The 17,704-nt window shown below is 42.4% G+C and overlaps 1 non-coding gene across 1 annotated transcript; it reads right to left on the reverse strand.

Annotated features, from left to right (window-relative positions):
- Positions 1-7,791: 7,791 nt before the first annotated feature.
- On the reverse strand, positions 7,792-7,898 carry LOC147935133 (small nucleolar RNA R71). The gene has a single exon (XR_015573315.1). It is a non-coding gene; the product is annotated as a small nucleolar RNA R71 (small nucleolar RNA).
- Between the last annotated feature and the right edge of the window lie 9,806 nt (positions 7,899-17,704).

A 17,704-nucleotide genomic window follows, 5' to 3' on the forward strand; every position in this document is an offset into this window, starting at 1 on the left:
TGTCCCTCCAAATCAACTACAGAATTGTTAAAACAATTGTTTAATGTGTTGTCCACGGTAGGGGGACACATCCTGCTATCTTCCGTGTCCATATCATTAGAAGCATCAACACCACTCCGAGGCATCCTCAATTCAGGGTTTTCCTCAGCTTTGCCATCTTCCGCAGCAATGGTGGCATATTTTTTAAACCAACCAATTACACCCTCAATGATTATAGACTCGTGACTCGCGAGCTTTCTCATCAAGAAGCCGAGATAGCATGTTTATGTCTACAAGCCCTGACTGTGGAGCCTCGACATTGTTGGATGCCGACTGATTGGTCGGATTCAAAGGAACACCTCTTCCATGCTGAGCACCTCTCCGGCCACGAGGTGCTTTGCCCCTCAAACCCTTCCTATTTCTTTTGGGGACAATCTCAACTTCTGCCGGAAAGCAGCCCCCACGAAACATCTCGTTAGTAAATTTGAATCCTTCTTCAGCCAACCTGACCATACTATCAACTTTCGGATCTTCTTCATCATCTGTCTGTGAAAGGTCTTCCCCCCAGCAACGAAAACAGTCACCGGTACGATGATGGGAGCCACCTGAGCCTATACGGAACACGTAAAAAATCATTATCCTGGATGATAATACTTGACAGCTGATAACAAGATTTTTCACCCAGGGTATCAATTCCCTATGCAGTTGTAGTACAAAGGGTTATCAATCCAAATGTTTGTTATGCTAGCAAATAGGATGCAATCAGAAGCAAACAAGTCAAGCCAAGCAATAAATAGTTTTGTCTAACAATCCAAAAATAATAAAAGAAAATAATATAAACATGGAACCACACGACCTAAGCACTCGATGCAAGCATTCGAGTACAGGATCGGGTGGGGTGATCGAGTAAACAAAGATGGTATGAACAACTCGAGGGGTTACTCGAAGCAGGTGATCGAGTAAACAAAGATGGTATGAACAACTCGAGGGGTTACTCGAAGCAGGTGATCGTGTACCTGTTCGGGTAAGGGATCGAGTGATGAATAAAAATGCAAACAATTAAAATACGAAAGCTTCTAAGGATGGGGTAATCGACTCCTAAGTGTTCCTGACCAATACATATGTCTTACATGCCTCAAGCAAATATTCCCTTGACAATGAATCTCTAAAATCTTGTTAAAACACTCTCGTGATAGAAACAATCAACATTGATCACTCCCCTACCCAACTCTCGTTGGAGAAACATGACCAAGCAGGCAATAATGAACCGATTCATTATTGTCAATAAACCCCTTACTCATCTAATCTCTTAAGCTAAGTGAGTAAATCTCTAGCATTGGTTGATTCAAGCATTTCATCTACACCTCTCGGTGGTAAAACATCTTAGATCTAATCTCACTCTCTCGGTTTGTTGACAGCATTAAGAACACCAATCTAGAAGGGAATTTATAAAATATAAACAATCAAACTAAGACATCCTAACCAATCAAGAACACAAAATCATCTATCCCATCCCTAGAAACTTTACTACACTACTCGGAAATCATTGCAAAAGACATAGAAACAAAGATAAACGAAAATTGCATTGTATTGAAAGATAGAGTAGAGAAAATAGAGTACAAAGTAGAAATCTAAAGAAATAACAAAAATATATAAAAATAAATCCTAACAAAAGTGGAAAAGAGTTTCGAGTCGCTCAGTTCTCTCATAGAAGCTCTCGCTCTCTGGTTTGAGGGTCTGCGGCGTGATAGGGCGAGAGGAAGAAGAAGGGGGTTTATTTATGGAAACCCATTAACCCTAGCTTCGCAGTCCTGCCCGAGGGTCTGCTCGATGGGGTGCATGAGGATGTGCTCGGGTTACTGTTCGGGTAGGTCTTCGGGTTGTTCTTCCTTCTCTCGGATCCTCCTCGATCGTGTTGGGGTTCGGACTGTTCTTCCAGCTCGATGGCTCCTTCGGGTACACGTTCGGATTTGTCCTTGTTTTTCCCATTTTAGGCTCTAAAGCACCTGTTTTCATCCAAAGTATGCATACGCAAGAATGCAACACCCTAAATGGCCTAAATGCGAATTTCTACAGTTAATGACCTAAAAAAGCTAAGGTAAGGGTATAAACAATGCAGAATATGGACAAAAAAGGATACTTAAAACATGTAAATTAGAGAGTTATCAGACCCCCAAACTTAAATCTTGCTAGTCCTCTAGCAAGGAAGTAAGAGGGTGCCGTTCTAAAATGGGACTCATAACCTTTGGAGCTAAGCGAAGGATTCAAGCTATAATCCTTAAAGATAGTTTAATGGTGCTAAGATCAATCAACATACTTACAAATATTTTTCTATGCTTATTACCATGCATCGATCTAGTTCAACCTCCAACTAAAAGTAAATACTTGCAAGTCCAAAGAATATCTCTTTCACATTCAATTAAGTGTTTGGCGAATTCTTGCAAATGGGATGTGAATCAAGCTCAATCGGTTTCAAGGGTAATGCTTTTTTGGTAAGGTGGTTTCAAACAAATTCTTTAGGTGGTTTTCTCTCAAAAGAAGAAATGCTAGACATTTGCGAAAACTATCTAAGATTGAGAACAATTTGGGCATACAAAGTTTAACTCTTGATAATCTACCCTTTTCTCATTTTTTTTTTCTCTCTTTTTTTTTTATTTAAACCCCCAAGAATTAAACTACCCATAACCTTGATTTTTAACTCTTTTTTTTTTTGTAATCCCTAAGGTCTAAACTTTAATCATCTTGCTCTCTTCTCTTTTTTTTTTCTTTTCTTTCTTTGCTAAACTCCTAATATGTATATTTTTTTTTTCTTTCTTTCTTTCTAGGAGACTATAGCAAAATCTTTTCCTCTTTTTTTTTTTTTTTTTTACTTAGAAACTTGGAGCTACTTCATTCTAACCTTAGGGACTTCTTTTCTTCTTCTTTCCTTTTTTTTTATTTCTCAACCCAACCCAAATAAACATGCTAACCACCTATCTTTCAAAACCGATTCTATTAGCTAGTCCAAATGATTCTAACTCAGCTAAATCAAGAGCCAGTTCTTTGTCGTTCTCAATACTCTCAAGGTTTCACAACCTATAGCACAATGAAAAGGCCTCACTCAACAATTCATAACAAGGTTTGAAAGAATGGTTTGGGTTCAAGGGTAGGGAAAAACAAATCGGGTTAAACGAAAAGATTGGTGAGAATAGAGTGCTAACCCGAGTTTAGAGTTACCATAAGCAAGTATTCAAATTCCATAAGCAAGACAATTTTAAGTTTAAATTAAGTCCAATAATATAGAGATGATTCAATGTTCAAGCAAGTGGAGGAAGCATTCAAAAGACACAAGGTTCTAAACAAAGATTTTTCATTTTTTCCAAAGATTGATCTAGCAACAATGAACTGTGATTAAGGGCTATAGCTTCAATCCTAATGTTTGGCATTAAACAAGGTGGTTTTAATCATTTTCCCCTAAAATGCATATGAAACAATCCTATATGAAGCAAACTAGACTCAATCCTAATATGTAAATGCAACTACATGAACACTCTTTTTTTTTCTTTTAATTTTTCAAAAAAAAAAATTTTGGGGTTTTTTCAATGCACATAGATGCAGACTCAAATGAATAAAACTAGCATGCAAAAATTTTGAAATAAGAAAAAAAGAAAATAAAACACAATGTTATATACATTCTAGGACCCTCCCCCAAACTTAAATTACACAGTCTCTGTGTAAATAAAAGTCAGAAAAAAAAATCCAAGAATCACACAAAATGAAATAAAATGAAAAGCAATGTTATTTACAAAGGGTGGATAAATTTGGTATCTCATGGGTTGGTGAAGAAGGAGGTTGTAGCAGCCTCCATACTCGCCAACGTGTAGCCAGGGTCGTCACCAGCTTCAGCAGGTGCCGGGATTCGCTCATCAGAGAGCTCGGTTATATGCACGGATGACCTGCTCGGCCCAGCATCCGAGGGGTTGATCGGGTAAATGCTCGCGTAGGTCATCGGGTAAAGCATCGGGTAGTACGACGGGTATGGTCAGAGAGGTCCGGAATGATCACCCGTATAGCCGATTGCAGGGTGCATCCAATAGGGCATCTGATATGGCATCTGGTAAGGCGGAGGGAAAGTACCTGAGTGGTCACCCGGATGTGTGCCCGGAGGTGTCATCGGATAGGGCATCGTGTACCCCATCGGGTTATGCATCGGATAGGCATCCGAGTGGCTTCTCCGCGATCTATCTGGTCTGGTGAAATCCTCCTCTGCTTGGGGCTCGTAGGAGGATGACCTGTGAGGCTCTAGAGGTGCTAATCCTCGGATTCCTCCCAAAGGTCCGCTTCTTCCCATCCATGTGGGTGCATATGCCGAAGTGGGAGCTGAGGCACAACTTGCCTTGTCTTGCAGCTCCTTGATCCGTCCTCCCATTACCTTCACTGAGCCAGTGAGGTCTTTTACATTCTTGGCTAGGAACTTGTTCATCCTTTTCAGCCAGCCGTTCCTCTTGTGAGCTTCCCTCACCCCAACAGGTTGCTTTTGAGAGCACACATACTCCTCAATATCATACTCATCTGAGTTGTCTCCCTGTCCTTGCCCATTCGTCTCTCTCTCTCCTACCTCGGACTCCTCCACTGGATTGTACAGCTCCTCCAAAGGTGGTGTGAAGTCTATGTTGTCCCCTAGCCGGACTTTGGTGCACACGACGTTGGGTAGGATAATTTGGGTGGCTCCGGCAGATGGGTGGACAAACTTGAAGAGCAGCATGTCGTTTGGCCTCTCATAGGCCAAGAATCTCGCCAGGGTGAGGTAGTCGATGTCTAGCCATCTCGGCTCATAAACCACTCCCTTCAAAGGCACATCGCAAGCCACCAAAATTGGTGTAACCAGTCCTCCTATGGAGATCTCTCCAGCTCCCTCTCTTCTCTCATTTTTCATTGCCTATGGCTTGAGGTAAAGGAACTGATCTAGCAGCACAAAGACCATGCTAGTATCCGCAACATCTCCTACTAGTGGTGTACCATCCCTAACATTGTCTAATACTCCACTCAAGGCAATGTCTAGCAGCTGGAGCTCATGGTCATTCACATTCCCAGTCTCCTTTCTAGCAAAAAGAGTGCATGCGAGGGACTTGTGAAAATACCTCAAAACGGGGCTCCTTATTTGAGCTGATTTGGAGCTTGTAGACTTGTAAGGAAGCTTGTTGCCTATTGTCAGCCATAGGGACTTCATCTACTCCTTGCTCACCTCCATGCTTTCTCCACTCCCAGCCTTGAAACGATACACCTTCTCCATCTCCTTGTAGGTAAGCCGGTACTACTTGTTCCGCACAGAGAAAGTGATGAACCCGATCCCCCCATCGGGTAGTAGGGTCGGGTGGTCTTCAAAATAGTGTAACCGCAGCGTGGAGAGGAAGTGTACCGTCTCCTCCTCATAAGCCTCGAGGTTGGCTTGCATCATCTTGCCCAGGTGGCACATGTCGAACAGGAACTCGACGTCTCTAGCGATGCCCAACTGCTTCATCGTTTCTCAGTGAGGGTAGCGGGTACCAACAAAGTTCATCTTGCGGAAGACCTTGAAGAGCTTGACCGAGGTTTCGACCTCTTTTTGCTTCAGCCTCCGCGAAGCCTGGAGTGTGCGTCCTCTTTGCTCTTCCTCTCGGTCACGGCTCTCCTCCTCTGAACCTTGATCTTCTTCTTCCGCTGCTCTCTCAGCTACCTTCTCAGCCCTTTCAGAGGCTGGTCTCTTCCCTCTTGCAACGGCAGCTCTGCTTCTTAACCGCGAGGTTTGGGTCTCCTCTGGTTCTCCTACATCGGCATCAGAATCGACCTCCAAAGGGTCAGTAACGGTTCTCTCGGACGTAGACAGGTGCCTACGTCGAGGAGATCGATGGACTGCGACAGCTACAGGATCGGGACAGAGAACACGGGTGTCTACATGATCGGTTGCTCGAGCACCAGATCGGGTTGAGCATCGGGTTGGAGAAGCAAAACGTCCAGCCAGCGGTTAGGAATGTGGAACGTCTCCTCTGCCTTAGGATTCTCGAGGTTCGACGGTATCACCTCCGGTTGTAGCAGCGGCGGAGGTTGATCGTTTTCCCTTCCTTTGGTAGGTCCTCATGTTTGGTTCCATTGTTGAATTCTTGAGAGAAAAGAAAAGCTAGACTTCGAGATTAATAGGGTTAGTTCCCGAAAAATCAAAGATCACTCAAGTTTGACAGAGAATAGAAAGTAGGAAAACAAAAAGCTTTTAGGGTTGAGAGACTTATCAGTTTGTGCTGCTGAGGGAGAAGGGTTCGAATCCCTTAAATAGTGTAGGGTTAGCAACTTGGGCTTCACCGAGAGTGGGCTTGGTTTGTGGAATTCGGACTCCACTCGCCACCCGAGTATAGACACGATCAGGCGCGTCGAGTACGGTGTCGGGTTGACCCTCAGGGTCCTCAATTTTTTCTTTTTCACTTTTCCCCTTTTCTTATATATAAATTAATATGCAAAAATAGAAAATCAGGTAAAATAAATAGATAAAACTTAAGAAAAAAAAATAAAAAAAATAAATGATACCTTTGGGACTTCCTCCCAAATGAGCTTGTTTTAAGTCACTAAGCTTGACTCTTCATGCTCTTTAAACATGGGATTTAGGGTGGAAAGGTTCTATAATCCTTTCCACTGTAGCAGACTGATTCAATGGATTCTCCAAGTCTTGTCCAGGTATTACCCCATCCTTAGAAGCTTTCGTATTTTAATTGCTTGCATTTTTATTCATCACTCGATCCCTTACTCGAACAGGTACACGATCACCTGTTTCGAGTAACCCCTCGAGTTGTTCATACCTTCTTTTCTTACTCGATCAACCCACCCGATCCTGTACTCGAATGCTTGCATCGAGTGCTTAGGTCGTGTGGTTCCTTGTTTATATTCCTTTCTATTATTATTTTAGGATTGTTAGACAAAACCCCATTATTGCTTGGCTTGACTTGCATTGTTCTGATTGCATCCTTCCTGCTAGCATAAACAACCATTTGGATTGATAACCCTTTGTACTACAACTACATATGGAATTGATACCCTGGGTGGAAAACCTGTTATCAATTTGGCGCCGTTGCCATTTGGTTGAATTTAATTTTGCTACGTTTAGGATTTCAGCACTTGCTAGATCAAGTTCTCTTATCTACATTGGTTTGAAATCTGACCTATTTGTTTTCGTTTTTGTTCGTTTTACATTTCAGGTACCACCCGAGCACCCACCCGACCCGTCACTCGATCACCGGGATCGAGTTGACCCTCGTGTACACCCTCAGTCACCTACTTGTGCATGCAAACACGATCCAAAGGTAGCCGCAACTTGAGTCCATTCATCGACAACATCGACAGACCAAGGTTACTTCGTCAACAACAAGTTTCACAACCGCAACCACCCACAATTGAGGAACCAATGAACAATCAAAACGGTCCACCAGCTGCTCAAGCAAGGACCTACATAGGAGCAGGGGATGCTCCATCTAATCACACTCGAAGGAATGGCATTGTGCCACCTGCTGTCCAGAACAACAATTTCGAGATCAAGAGTAGTCTCATCCAGATGATACAAAGCAACAAGTTTCATGGATTACCAATGGAGGACCCATTGGATCATCTGGATGAATTTGATAGGCTCTGTAGCCTCACCAAGATAAATGGAGTTAGTGAGGATGGGATTCAAACTCAGGCTTTTCCCATTCTCTTTGGGAGACAAACACACACATCTGGGAGAAATCACTCCCCAAGGAGTCCATCACCACTTGGGAAGCATGCAAAAAGGGGTTTCCGGCCAAATTCTTCTCCAACTCAAGAACCGCAAGGCTGCAAAATGATATTTCCAGCTTTGTTCAGAAGAACAATGAGACGTTCAGTGAAGCTTGGGAACGTTTCAAGGGATACACCACCAGATGCCCTCATCACAGCTTCAGCAATGCTTCATTGCTGATTACACTTTACAGAGGAGTGGTCCCCAAGATACGGATGTTGCTGGACACCGCAAGCAATGGTAACTTCCTCAACAAGGATGTTGATGAAGGTTGGGGCCTAGTGGAGAACTTGGCTCAATCTGATGGGCATTATAATGAGGAATACGATCGTACTATGCGATCTACAGGAGAGGAAGATGCCAAGTACAAGAGGGGAATGAAAGCCCTCAATGACAAGCTCGATAAACTACTCAGACAGCAGCAGCATGTTCATGTAATATCAGAGGAAAAGTCGTATTTACAACAAGATGGCGAGAAGTTTCAAATAGAGGATGTGAACTACATCAACAACCAAGGAGGTTACAACAAAGGGTACAACAACTACAAGCCGAATCCGAATCTGTCCTACTATAATCCGAATGTTGCCAATCCTCAAGACCAAACCTACCCATCAGCAGTTCAAGGGAACCAGGTCCAGCAAAAACCTTTTGTTCAATACAACCAAGGCTATGCCCCTAAGCCGCAGTATTCTAGAAATTAACACCAACCCATTGCACCACCTGGTTTCCAACAATAGCAAGGCCCGCAGCACCAATCCCAAGAAGCTGACCTACGCGGCCTCATTTTAGCAGATGATTCAAAACCAGGCATCTGCTGCTATAGATACTGCAAAACGATTTGCGGAGATGAGCAACAAGATCGACTCCGGATACAATGACTTGACTGCCAAGTACGATTTGCTCAATACTAAACTGAGGTACCTAGAAGGCCACCACAACAACCAAAGGATTATTCCAGGTAAAGCTGTTCAGAACCCAAAGGATTATGCCACTGCACAAGCCATTTTCCTCGATGATGACTTTGAGAACTACCTCACTGAGGACAGTGTTGTTCAAGATGGGGAGGCTACAAATCATTATGGGACGAATGAGTATCAGTACTACATATCCGAGTACGAACCGGAGCCTTTACCCGAGGAGACTGATCGAGCACTTGTTCGAGAATCACAAATCGAAGAACAAACCGAGGCAAAACCCGATGACTTACCCGATGATGGTGATCGGATGACGCATTGAGTAGATGTTCAGATGACAGATCAACCTCAACTACCTGTAGCAGCAGAAGGGGAACCAGAGGAAAGGTTCAATGCTGCTCTTGACATCCAACTGGAGGCGCTTGCAGAGCGTTGGCCAAACGTATAGCTCCACCTCCTAAACTTCTGCCACCACACGAACTTCAAGAGGAACTCACCAAAGAGGCAGCTCAGCTGGAGATTGAGGTTAAGGAAGCTTTCAAGGAGATTGGGTATGAGATTCTCAGGAGTGGAGTGTGTTTAGACCCTGAGCTGCGAATCGAGGAATAATTGGAAGATCCTGACTTTTTTACTTTGCCATGCTCGATAGGACTTCGGATTTTCAAAAGATGCTTGTGCGACCTAGGAGCCTCAGTCAGCATCATGCCACTGTCAGTTGCCAACAAAATGGGTTTCAACAGTTTTAAACCGAGTAGTCTGTATTTGGTTCTAGCTGATAGAAAAATCAGACATCCGATTGGGATCCTGGAAAATTTGTCTCTCAGGATTGGAAGGGTGGAAGTCCCCACTGATTTCATGATCCTTGATATGGATAAAGAACCGGACGATCCACTGATCCTAGGGAGACCATTCTTGGCAACAGTAGGTGCAGTAATTGAGGTGAAGCAAGGCAAGATCAGAATTGAGCATGGGGAGCACTTCAAGATGGATTTTGATGTCAAGAAGGGAGTTAAGAGGCCAACTATTGATGGTCAAGCTTTTTCCACTAAGACAAAACAGAGAAAAGTCAAACATCTTGAAGAAGTCAACACCACATTTGCTGTGGAACCTGGACAAGACTTGGAGAATCCATTGGATCAGCCTGCTACAGTGGAGAGGATTCCAGAACCTCTCCCTCCTAATCCCATGTTTAAAAGAGCATGAAGAGTCAAGCTTAGTGACTAAAAACAAGTTCATTTGGGAGGAAGTCTCAAAGGTATCATTTATTTTGTTTTAAGTTTTATCTATTTATTCTACCTGATTTTCTATTTTTGCATATTAATTCGTAAAATAAAACAAAAAAAAACAAAAAAAAAAAAGGAAAATTTGTGGAACCCGAAGGTCAACCCGACACCGTACTTGACGCGCCTGATCGTTTCTATACTCGGGTAGCGAGTGAAGTCCGAATTCCGCAAACCAAGCCCACTCTCGGTGAAGCCTAAGTTGCTAACCCTACTCTATTTAAGCTATTCGAACCCTTCTCCCTCAGCAGCACAAACCGATAAGTCTCTCAACCCTAAAAGCTTTTTGTTTTCCTACTTTCTATTCTCTCTCAAACTCAAGTGATATTTGAATTTTGGGAACTAACCCTATTGATCTCGAGTTTAGCTTTTCTTTCTTCTCAAGGATTCTATAATGGCACCAAATATGAACACCTACCAAAGGAAGGGAAGAAGATCGACCTCCGCCGCTGCTACAACTGGAGGTGATACCGTCGAACCTCGAGAATCCCAAGGCAGAGGAGACGTTCTGCATTCTCAACTGCTGGCTAGACATTTTGCTTCTCCAACCCGATGCTAACCCGATCTGTCACCCGAACCAATGCTCGAGCAACCGATCGTGTTAAAACCCGTGTTCTCTGCCCCGATCCTGTATTTGTCGCAGTCCGCCGATCTCCTCGACATAGGGACCTTTCTACGTCCTAGAGAACTGTTATCGACCCCATATAGGTCGATTCTGATGCTGGTGGAGGAGAGCCAGAGGAGATCCAAACATCGCGGTTAAGGAGCACGGCTGCGGTCGCAAGAGGGAAGAGACCAGCTTCTGAGAAGGCTGAGAAGGTGGCTGAGACAGCGGCTGAAGAAGAAGATCGAGACACAGAGGAGGAGAACCGTGACCGAGAGGAGGAGCAGAGAGAACGCACACGCCAAGCCTCGCGGAGATTGAACCAGAAGGAGGTGGAGACTCCGGCCAAGCTCTTCAAGGTTTTCCAGAAGATGAGTTTCGTAGGTACCCGCTACCCTCACCGAGAAACGATGAAGCAGTTGGGCATCGCTAGAGACGTCGAGTTCCTGTTCGACATGAGCCACCTGGGCAAGATGATGCGAGCCAACCTCGAGGCTTATGAGGAGGACACGGTAAACTTCCTCTCCACGCTACAGTTACACTATTTTGAAGACCACCCGACCCTACTACCCGATGGGGGGATCGGGTTCATCACTTTCGCTGTGCGGAACAAGGAGTACCAACTTACCTGCAAGGAAATGGAGAAGTTGTATGGTTTCAAGGCTGGGAGTGGAGAAAGCATGGAGGTGAGAAAGGAGGAGATGAAGTCCCTATGGCTGACAATAGGAGACAAGCTCCCCTACAAGTCCACAAGCTCCAAATCCGCTCAAATAAGGAGCCCCGTTTTGAGGTATTTTCACAAGTCCCTCGCCTGCACTCTTTTTGCTAGAAAAGAGACTGGGAATGTGAATGACCATGAGCCCCAGCTGCTAGACATTGCCTTGAGTGGAGTATTAGACAACGCTAGGGATGGTACACCACTAGTAGGAGATGTTGCGGATACTAGCATGGTCTTTGTGCTGCTAGATCAGTTCCTCTACCTAAAGTCATGGACAATGAAAACTGAGAGGAGAGATGGAGCTGGAGAGATCTCCATAGGAGGATTGGTCACACCAATTTTGGTAGCTTGCGATGTGCCCCTAAGGGGAGTGGTTCATGAGCCGAGATGGCTAGACATCGACTACCTCACCCTGGCGAGATTCTTGGCTTATGAGAGGCCAAACGACATGCTGTTCTTCAAGTTTGTCCATCCAACTACCGGAGCCACCCAAATTATCCTACCCAACGTCGTGTGCACCAAAGTCTGGCTAGGGGACAACATAGACTTCACACCACCTTTGGAGGAGCTGTACAATCCAGAGGAGGAGTCCGAGGCAGGAGAGGGAGAGACGACTGGGCAAGGACAGGGAGACAACTCAGATGAGTATGATTTTGAGGAGTATGTGTGCTCTCAAAAGCAACCTGTTCGGTGAGGGAAGCTCACAAGAGGATCGGCTGGCTGAAAAGGATGAACAAGTTCCTAGACAAGAAGGTAAAAGACCTCACTGGCTCAGTGAAGGTAATGGGAGGACAGATCAAGGAGCTGCAAGACAAGGCAAGCTGTGCCTCAGCTCCCACTTTGGCATATGCACCCACATGGATGAGAAGAAGCGAACCATTGGGAGGAATCCGAGGAATAGCACCTCCAGAACCTCACAGAGCATCATCCTACGAGCCTCAAGCTGAGGAGGATGTCACAAAACCCGGAGTATCACGGAGAAGCCATTCAGACGCCTATCCGATGCCTAACCCGATGGGGTACACGATGCCCTATCTGATGCACCCATCAAGCACGCAATCGGGTGATTACTCAGGACTCTTCCCTCCGCCTTACCAGATGTCGTACACGATGTCATATTCGATGCACCCTGCGAGTGGCTATACGGGTGATCACTTTGGGCCTCTTCCACCATACCCGTCGTACTAACTGATGCCTTACCCGATGACCTACACGAGTACTTACCCGATCAACCCCTCGGATGCTGGTCTGAGCAAGTCGTCCATGCATCACCGAGCTCTCTGATAAGCAAATATTGGAGCCTCCTGAAGCCGGCGACGACCCTGGCTACACGTTGGCGAGTATGGAGGCTGCTACAACCTCCTTCTTCACTAACCCATGAGGTACCACATTCATCCAATCTTTGTAAATAACATTTTATTTAGTTTTCATTTCATTTTGTGTGATTCTTGGATTCTTTTTCCAATTTTTATTTACACAGAGACTGTGTAATTTAAGTTTGGGGGAGGGTCCTATAACGTATATAACATTGTGTTTTATTTTCTTATTTTCTTATTTCAAAATTTGTGCATGCTAGTTTTATTAATTTGAGTCTGCATCTATGTGCATTGAAACAACCCAAAAAAAAAAATTTGAAAAATTAAAATATAAAAAAAGAGTGTTCATGTAGTTGCATTTACATATTAGGATTGAGTCTAGTTTGCTTCATATAGGATTGTTGCATATGCATTTTAGGGGACAATGATTAAAACCACCTTGTTTAATGCCAAACCTTAGGATTGAAGCCTTTTCATTGTTGAGTGAGGCCTTTTCATTGTGCTATAGGTTGTGAAACCTTGATAGTATTGAGAACGACAAAGAACTGGCTCTTGATTTAGCTAAGTTAGAATCATTTGGACTAGCTAATAGAATCAGTTTTGAAAGATAGTTGGTTAGCATGTTTATTTTTAAACCTGAAATCCATCAAATAAGATATGCATTTAACCAGTGTACTACAACGGATCTTTTGAAAAAATATGAATTGATGCAGTATTTATATGTTGAAACAAATTATTACATCTTTCAGAGGTAAAAACAAATTTCTGCTGTCGGGTTTTGAACCCGGAAATACATTAAATTAGAGATGAATTTAACGAGTGCGCTACAACAGATCTTTTGAAAATATATGATTTCATGCGGTATTTATATGTTGAAACAAATTATTACATCTTTTAGAAGAAAAAAGGATTTCCATTGTCGGGCTTTGAACCCAGAAATACATCAAATCAGCGATGAATTTAACCAGTGTGCTACAACGGATCTTTTGAAAATATATGAATTGATGCAGTATTTATATGTTGAAACAAATTATTACATCTATAAGAGGTAAAAAGGATTTCCGCTGTCGGGCTTTGAATCCAGAAATACATCAAATCAAGGATGAATTTAACTAGTGTGCTATAACAGATATTTTGAAAATATATGAATTCATGTTGTATTTATATGTTGAAACAAATTATTAAATCTATCATAGGTAAAAAGGATTTCTGCTGCCGGGCTTTGAACCTGGAAATCCATCAAATTAGAGATGCATTGGTACACCCCCAATGTCACCTAGACGTGTCACCATTGCTGAAAATACCAACTGAGTTATCACCGGTGACCCCATGGAGATAGGCGTACAGTTGAATTGTGAGTTCGAGAACTCCAACAGGGCTTTGGTAGCAATTAGAGATACTCTGGTACCCACTGTGTTGTGTGACAGTGATGCACTGCCTTATTTTGATGATCCGGGTGAAGGAGGTAAACATTTTTTAGTCTCGACAAGTTGAAAACCATGTTACTGATCACGCTACACAATAACATAATGTGTAGCAAGAACTTTTTATTTTATGTTGGTAATGCCCAGATTTGCTAAGCAGGACGTTTAAGGATGCTGATTACCAAGGCGACAATATATTCGTAGGGAGAATATTCAAAAACAAGGAAGATTTTACAACCAAGATGGTAATCCACGCAATCCGTCGGAAGTTCCATTTTATCCACTCTAAATCATGCACGTTGAAGGTGTTGGCTGTGTGTGTTAGTCACACGTGTCCATGGCGTGTGTTTGCAAATAAAATAGATGACATCGAGCGTTTCAAGATTAGAAGCATCACTTTACAACACACCTACAGTCTCGATGCTTAAGGCGACTTTCACAAACAAGCCACAACTACTGTTATTGGAAGGCAGATGAAGACACAGTATGTCGGCGTCAGTAGAGGACCGAGGCCAAAGGAATTCCGGAAAATACTTCGTCAAGACTTCAGCCTAAACATTTCATATTGGAAGGCGTGGAGGGCAAGGGAGATTGCAATGGACAATGACATGGGATCAGCCATAGGAAGCTTCGCATTGGTTCAGCCATATTTCAAGCTGCTCTTAGAAAAAAATCCAAACTCAAATGTAGCACTGCAAACGGAATTGGATAGCAATGGAGTTGATCGGTTTAATTATCTGTTTTTGTCACTCCACGCATCAATCCAAGGATATGCGTACATGAGGAAGGTAATTGACATAGAAGGTACTCACCTACGAGGCCGATATGGAGGATGTCTCCTTGCTGCAAGCGCCCAAGATGCAAACTTCGAAGTGTTTCCCCTTGCCTTTGCGATTGTGAATAGTGAAAATGACGACGCATGGACGTAGTTATTATGCAAGCTGACGAAGGTTGTGCCACAAAGCAGACCTCGTATTTGTGTCGGACAGGCACTCTTCTATCTACGCAAGGATACATTAGGGACCATCAGTTTTGCTATTAGCTACCATTAATGTATATGTTAGTGTCTATTTTTCACAACCGTATAGTTAATGCTTATGCTATCACAATATCACAATACCGGTCCAATAGTTAATACCATTTGGTAGCAAGTCATTTCATGAATTAGACTTATCAAATACGTTGTAAAATGTGTTGATACTACTGTTATCAGATATCACGTTTAGACAAATGACAGTAACACCAGAATACCCATATCTGTTATCAGATATCATGTTTAGACAAATGACAGTAACACTAGAATACACATAGTCTGTTATCAGATATCATGTTTAGACAAATGACAGTAACACTAGAATACCCATAGTCTGTTAAGAGAAAATTATATGTTCTTAGTGTTATCAATACATACAAAATATTACATGTTAAGAGAAAGTTATATGTTCCTAATGATCAAAATGTTATCAGGATTATCAAAATGTTATCACAATGATCAAAATGTTATCAAAATTATCTGCTCATAATAAATAGAAACTCATGAAGCTTACTTAACATATAATTATGACGGCTATAAGTAAGACATGTAACACATATAATCACTAGTTGCTTCACAAGAAGTTACTTAGCAAACTAACATATCTAATATTATCACAGGTTGGTGATGACTTAACAGATGCAGTCTCTAATACTAATATTATCTGTCAACAATGAACTGAATGTTATCAAATATGATCAGAATATTACATGTTAAGAGAGTTATCAAAGGCGTATACGTACAGCTTGAGAAAATTATCTGTTCGTAATGATCAGAATGTTATCAGGATTATCAAAATGTTATCATAATGATCTGCTCATAATAAACCTCTATACTGTACATATATTCATCACCTTTTTACCCCTATTACACATGCATGTACAGATAAAAGATTTTTCCGCAATAGATTTAGTTGTCAGAAGATTTAAGTTGTTGGTTATTAGATTTGTTGGGGATTGTGTTGTCATATCTGGCGTAATCTTCAAATAAAGAACAATACAGATTGCCTTCAGTTCGGAAAGGCCAATCAGCGTTTATCAGTATTATATAGCATTGGGAACTAGGTCTTTTAACCTAAAAAGTAAAGAAAACCAATTCACATACTCAGCATCGTAAACCGCCGATTCTGGCAGCATACCATCAGAAAATATTCAGATCTAACAGAAGTGTTTTTCTGGTAAGTGAAACCTCCTTATTTAACGGTTGCGTGTTTTAATCAAATGATGGCCATCAAGTTCATTATGATTCAAACATGTTTCTGATTATATTTTGGTTCGTTGTATGTTGTTGCAGACTGCAGGTTTGTAGTAGAGGAAGTGACATGAGCTGTGGCTCCTGAGTCTGTGATCCAATCATTACCATTAGCGATTTGCAGAGAGGAAAACACTTGAGCTACATCGGATCTTTGATAGTTGTGGTCAAAGCGATTCCAGCAGTCAGTCGCGAGATGTCCAGTTCGTCCACAAATCTGACAGATTGGTCGTTCACATATATCACTTATAAGAAGAATGTTGTATTTTGCTATGTTTTCTTTCCATCGATACTACTATTCTATCTATGTACAATAACTTTTCTCTCATCATAGTAAGCGGATAATTATGTCTACCCGTAGATATAGAAGGTAATCGATGAAGTAAACAGAGTTTTCATCCATCAATGCCGCCTATGTGTAATTCAGTAAGATAAGGAGCCCAGTCCTAAGGTACTTCCACAAGGCCTTAGCAAACACCTTCTTTGCTAGGAAGGAAACTGGAAACTTGAATGAAGGTGAGCTGAAGATGATTGATGTGGCACTTAATAGCATCATTCTTGAAGCAAGGGATGGAAGCATCATCCTTGGGAGCAAAGAAGGCACTGATCTTGCAATGGTGCTCATTGACCACATGATTTACTTGAGAAGTTGGGTAGGCAAGCTACAAAACAAAGGTTCAAGAGGGGCCCTAACCATTGGAGGTATGAGTCTCTGAAGATTTCCGGGCTTTTGAATGGTTTGGGTTGTGATTATTATCCTATCACGACTGTTATTCAATGTTCTCTGAGCAAGATCTCTCCGCCAAGCTTCGGTGATGTGGTCTCTGAAGTAGAAAACTTTGACACCAAGCTTCGGTCATACAATGTTTCTGACACAGTTACTCCACATCTTGCGTTTCATACTCAACAAAGTGGCTATGGCAATCAGTCGAGAGGAGGATATCGTGGCAGAGGACAGTCTTCAGGACAAAACAGAGGACGTGGAGGTTACTCTTCACGCGGCAGAGATTTCTCTCAACACCAATCCCACCCTCAAACTGGTGAACGACCAATTTGTCAGATATGTGGCCCATCTCACATATATCACTTATACTTCTTGTATATAGATATTTTTCATTGACAACTCTCATTTATATTCTCTCTCTAACCCATTAGAGCAAACCCATTGCATATCCTCAAATTAGTGTGTCTAACTTTTAATAATATTAAAAATAATATTAATCTAAATTTAGATCTTCATCCTCTTGTTTTTAGTTTTGATCCTCCCATTAGTCATCCCAAAATATGAGTATCTTGATTCCAAACTCAACACAAAACTGATCATTGATTTCTTGTTCTATGTTGAGTTTGCAACATATTCATCTCTATCCGGACATAATATAGTCACACTCGATCGGTTGCCTCTGAGAACTATTGTCCAGGTATA

The sequence above is a fragment of the Camelina sativa genome, chromosome 11 (assembly GCF_030686135.1).
Source record: "Camelina sativa cultivar CO46 ecotype springtype chromosome 11, ASM3068613v1".
Lineage (NCBI taxonomy): Eukaryota > Viridiplantae > Streptophyta > Magnoliopsida > Brassicales > Brassicaceae > Camelina > Camelina sativa.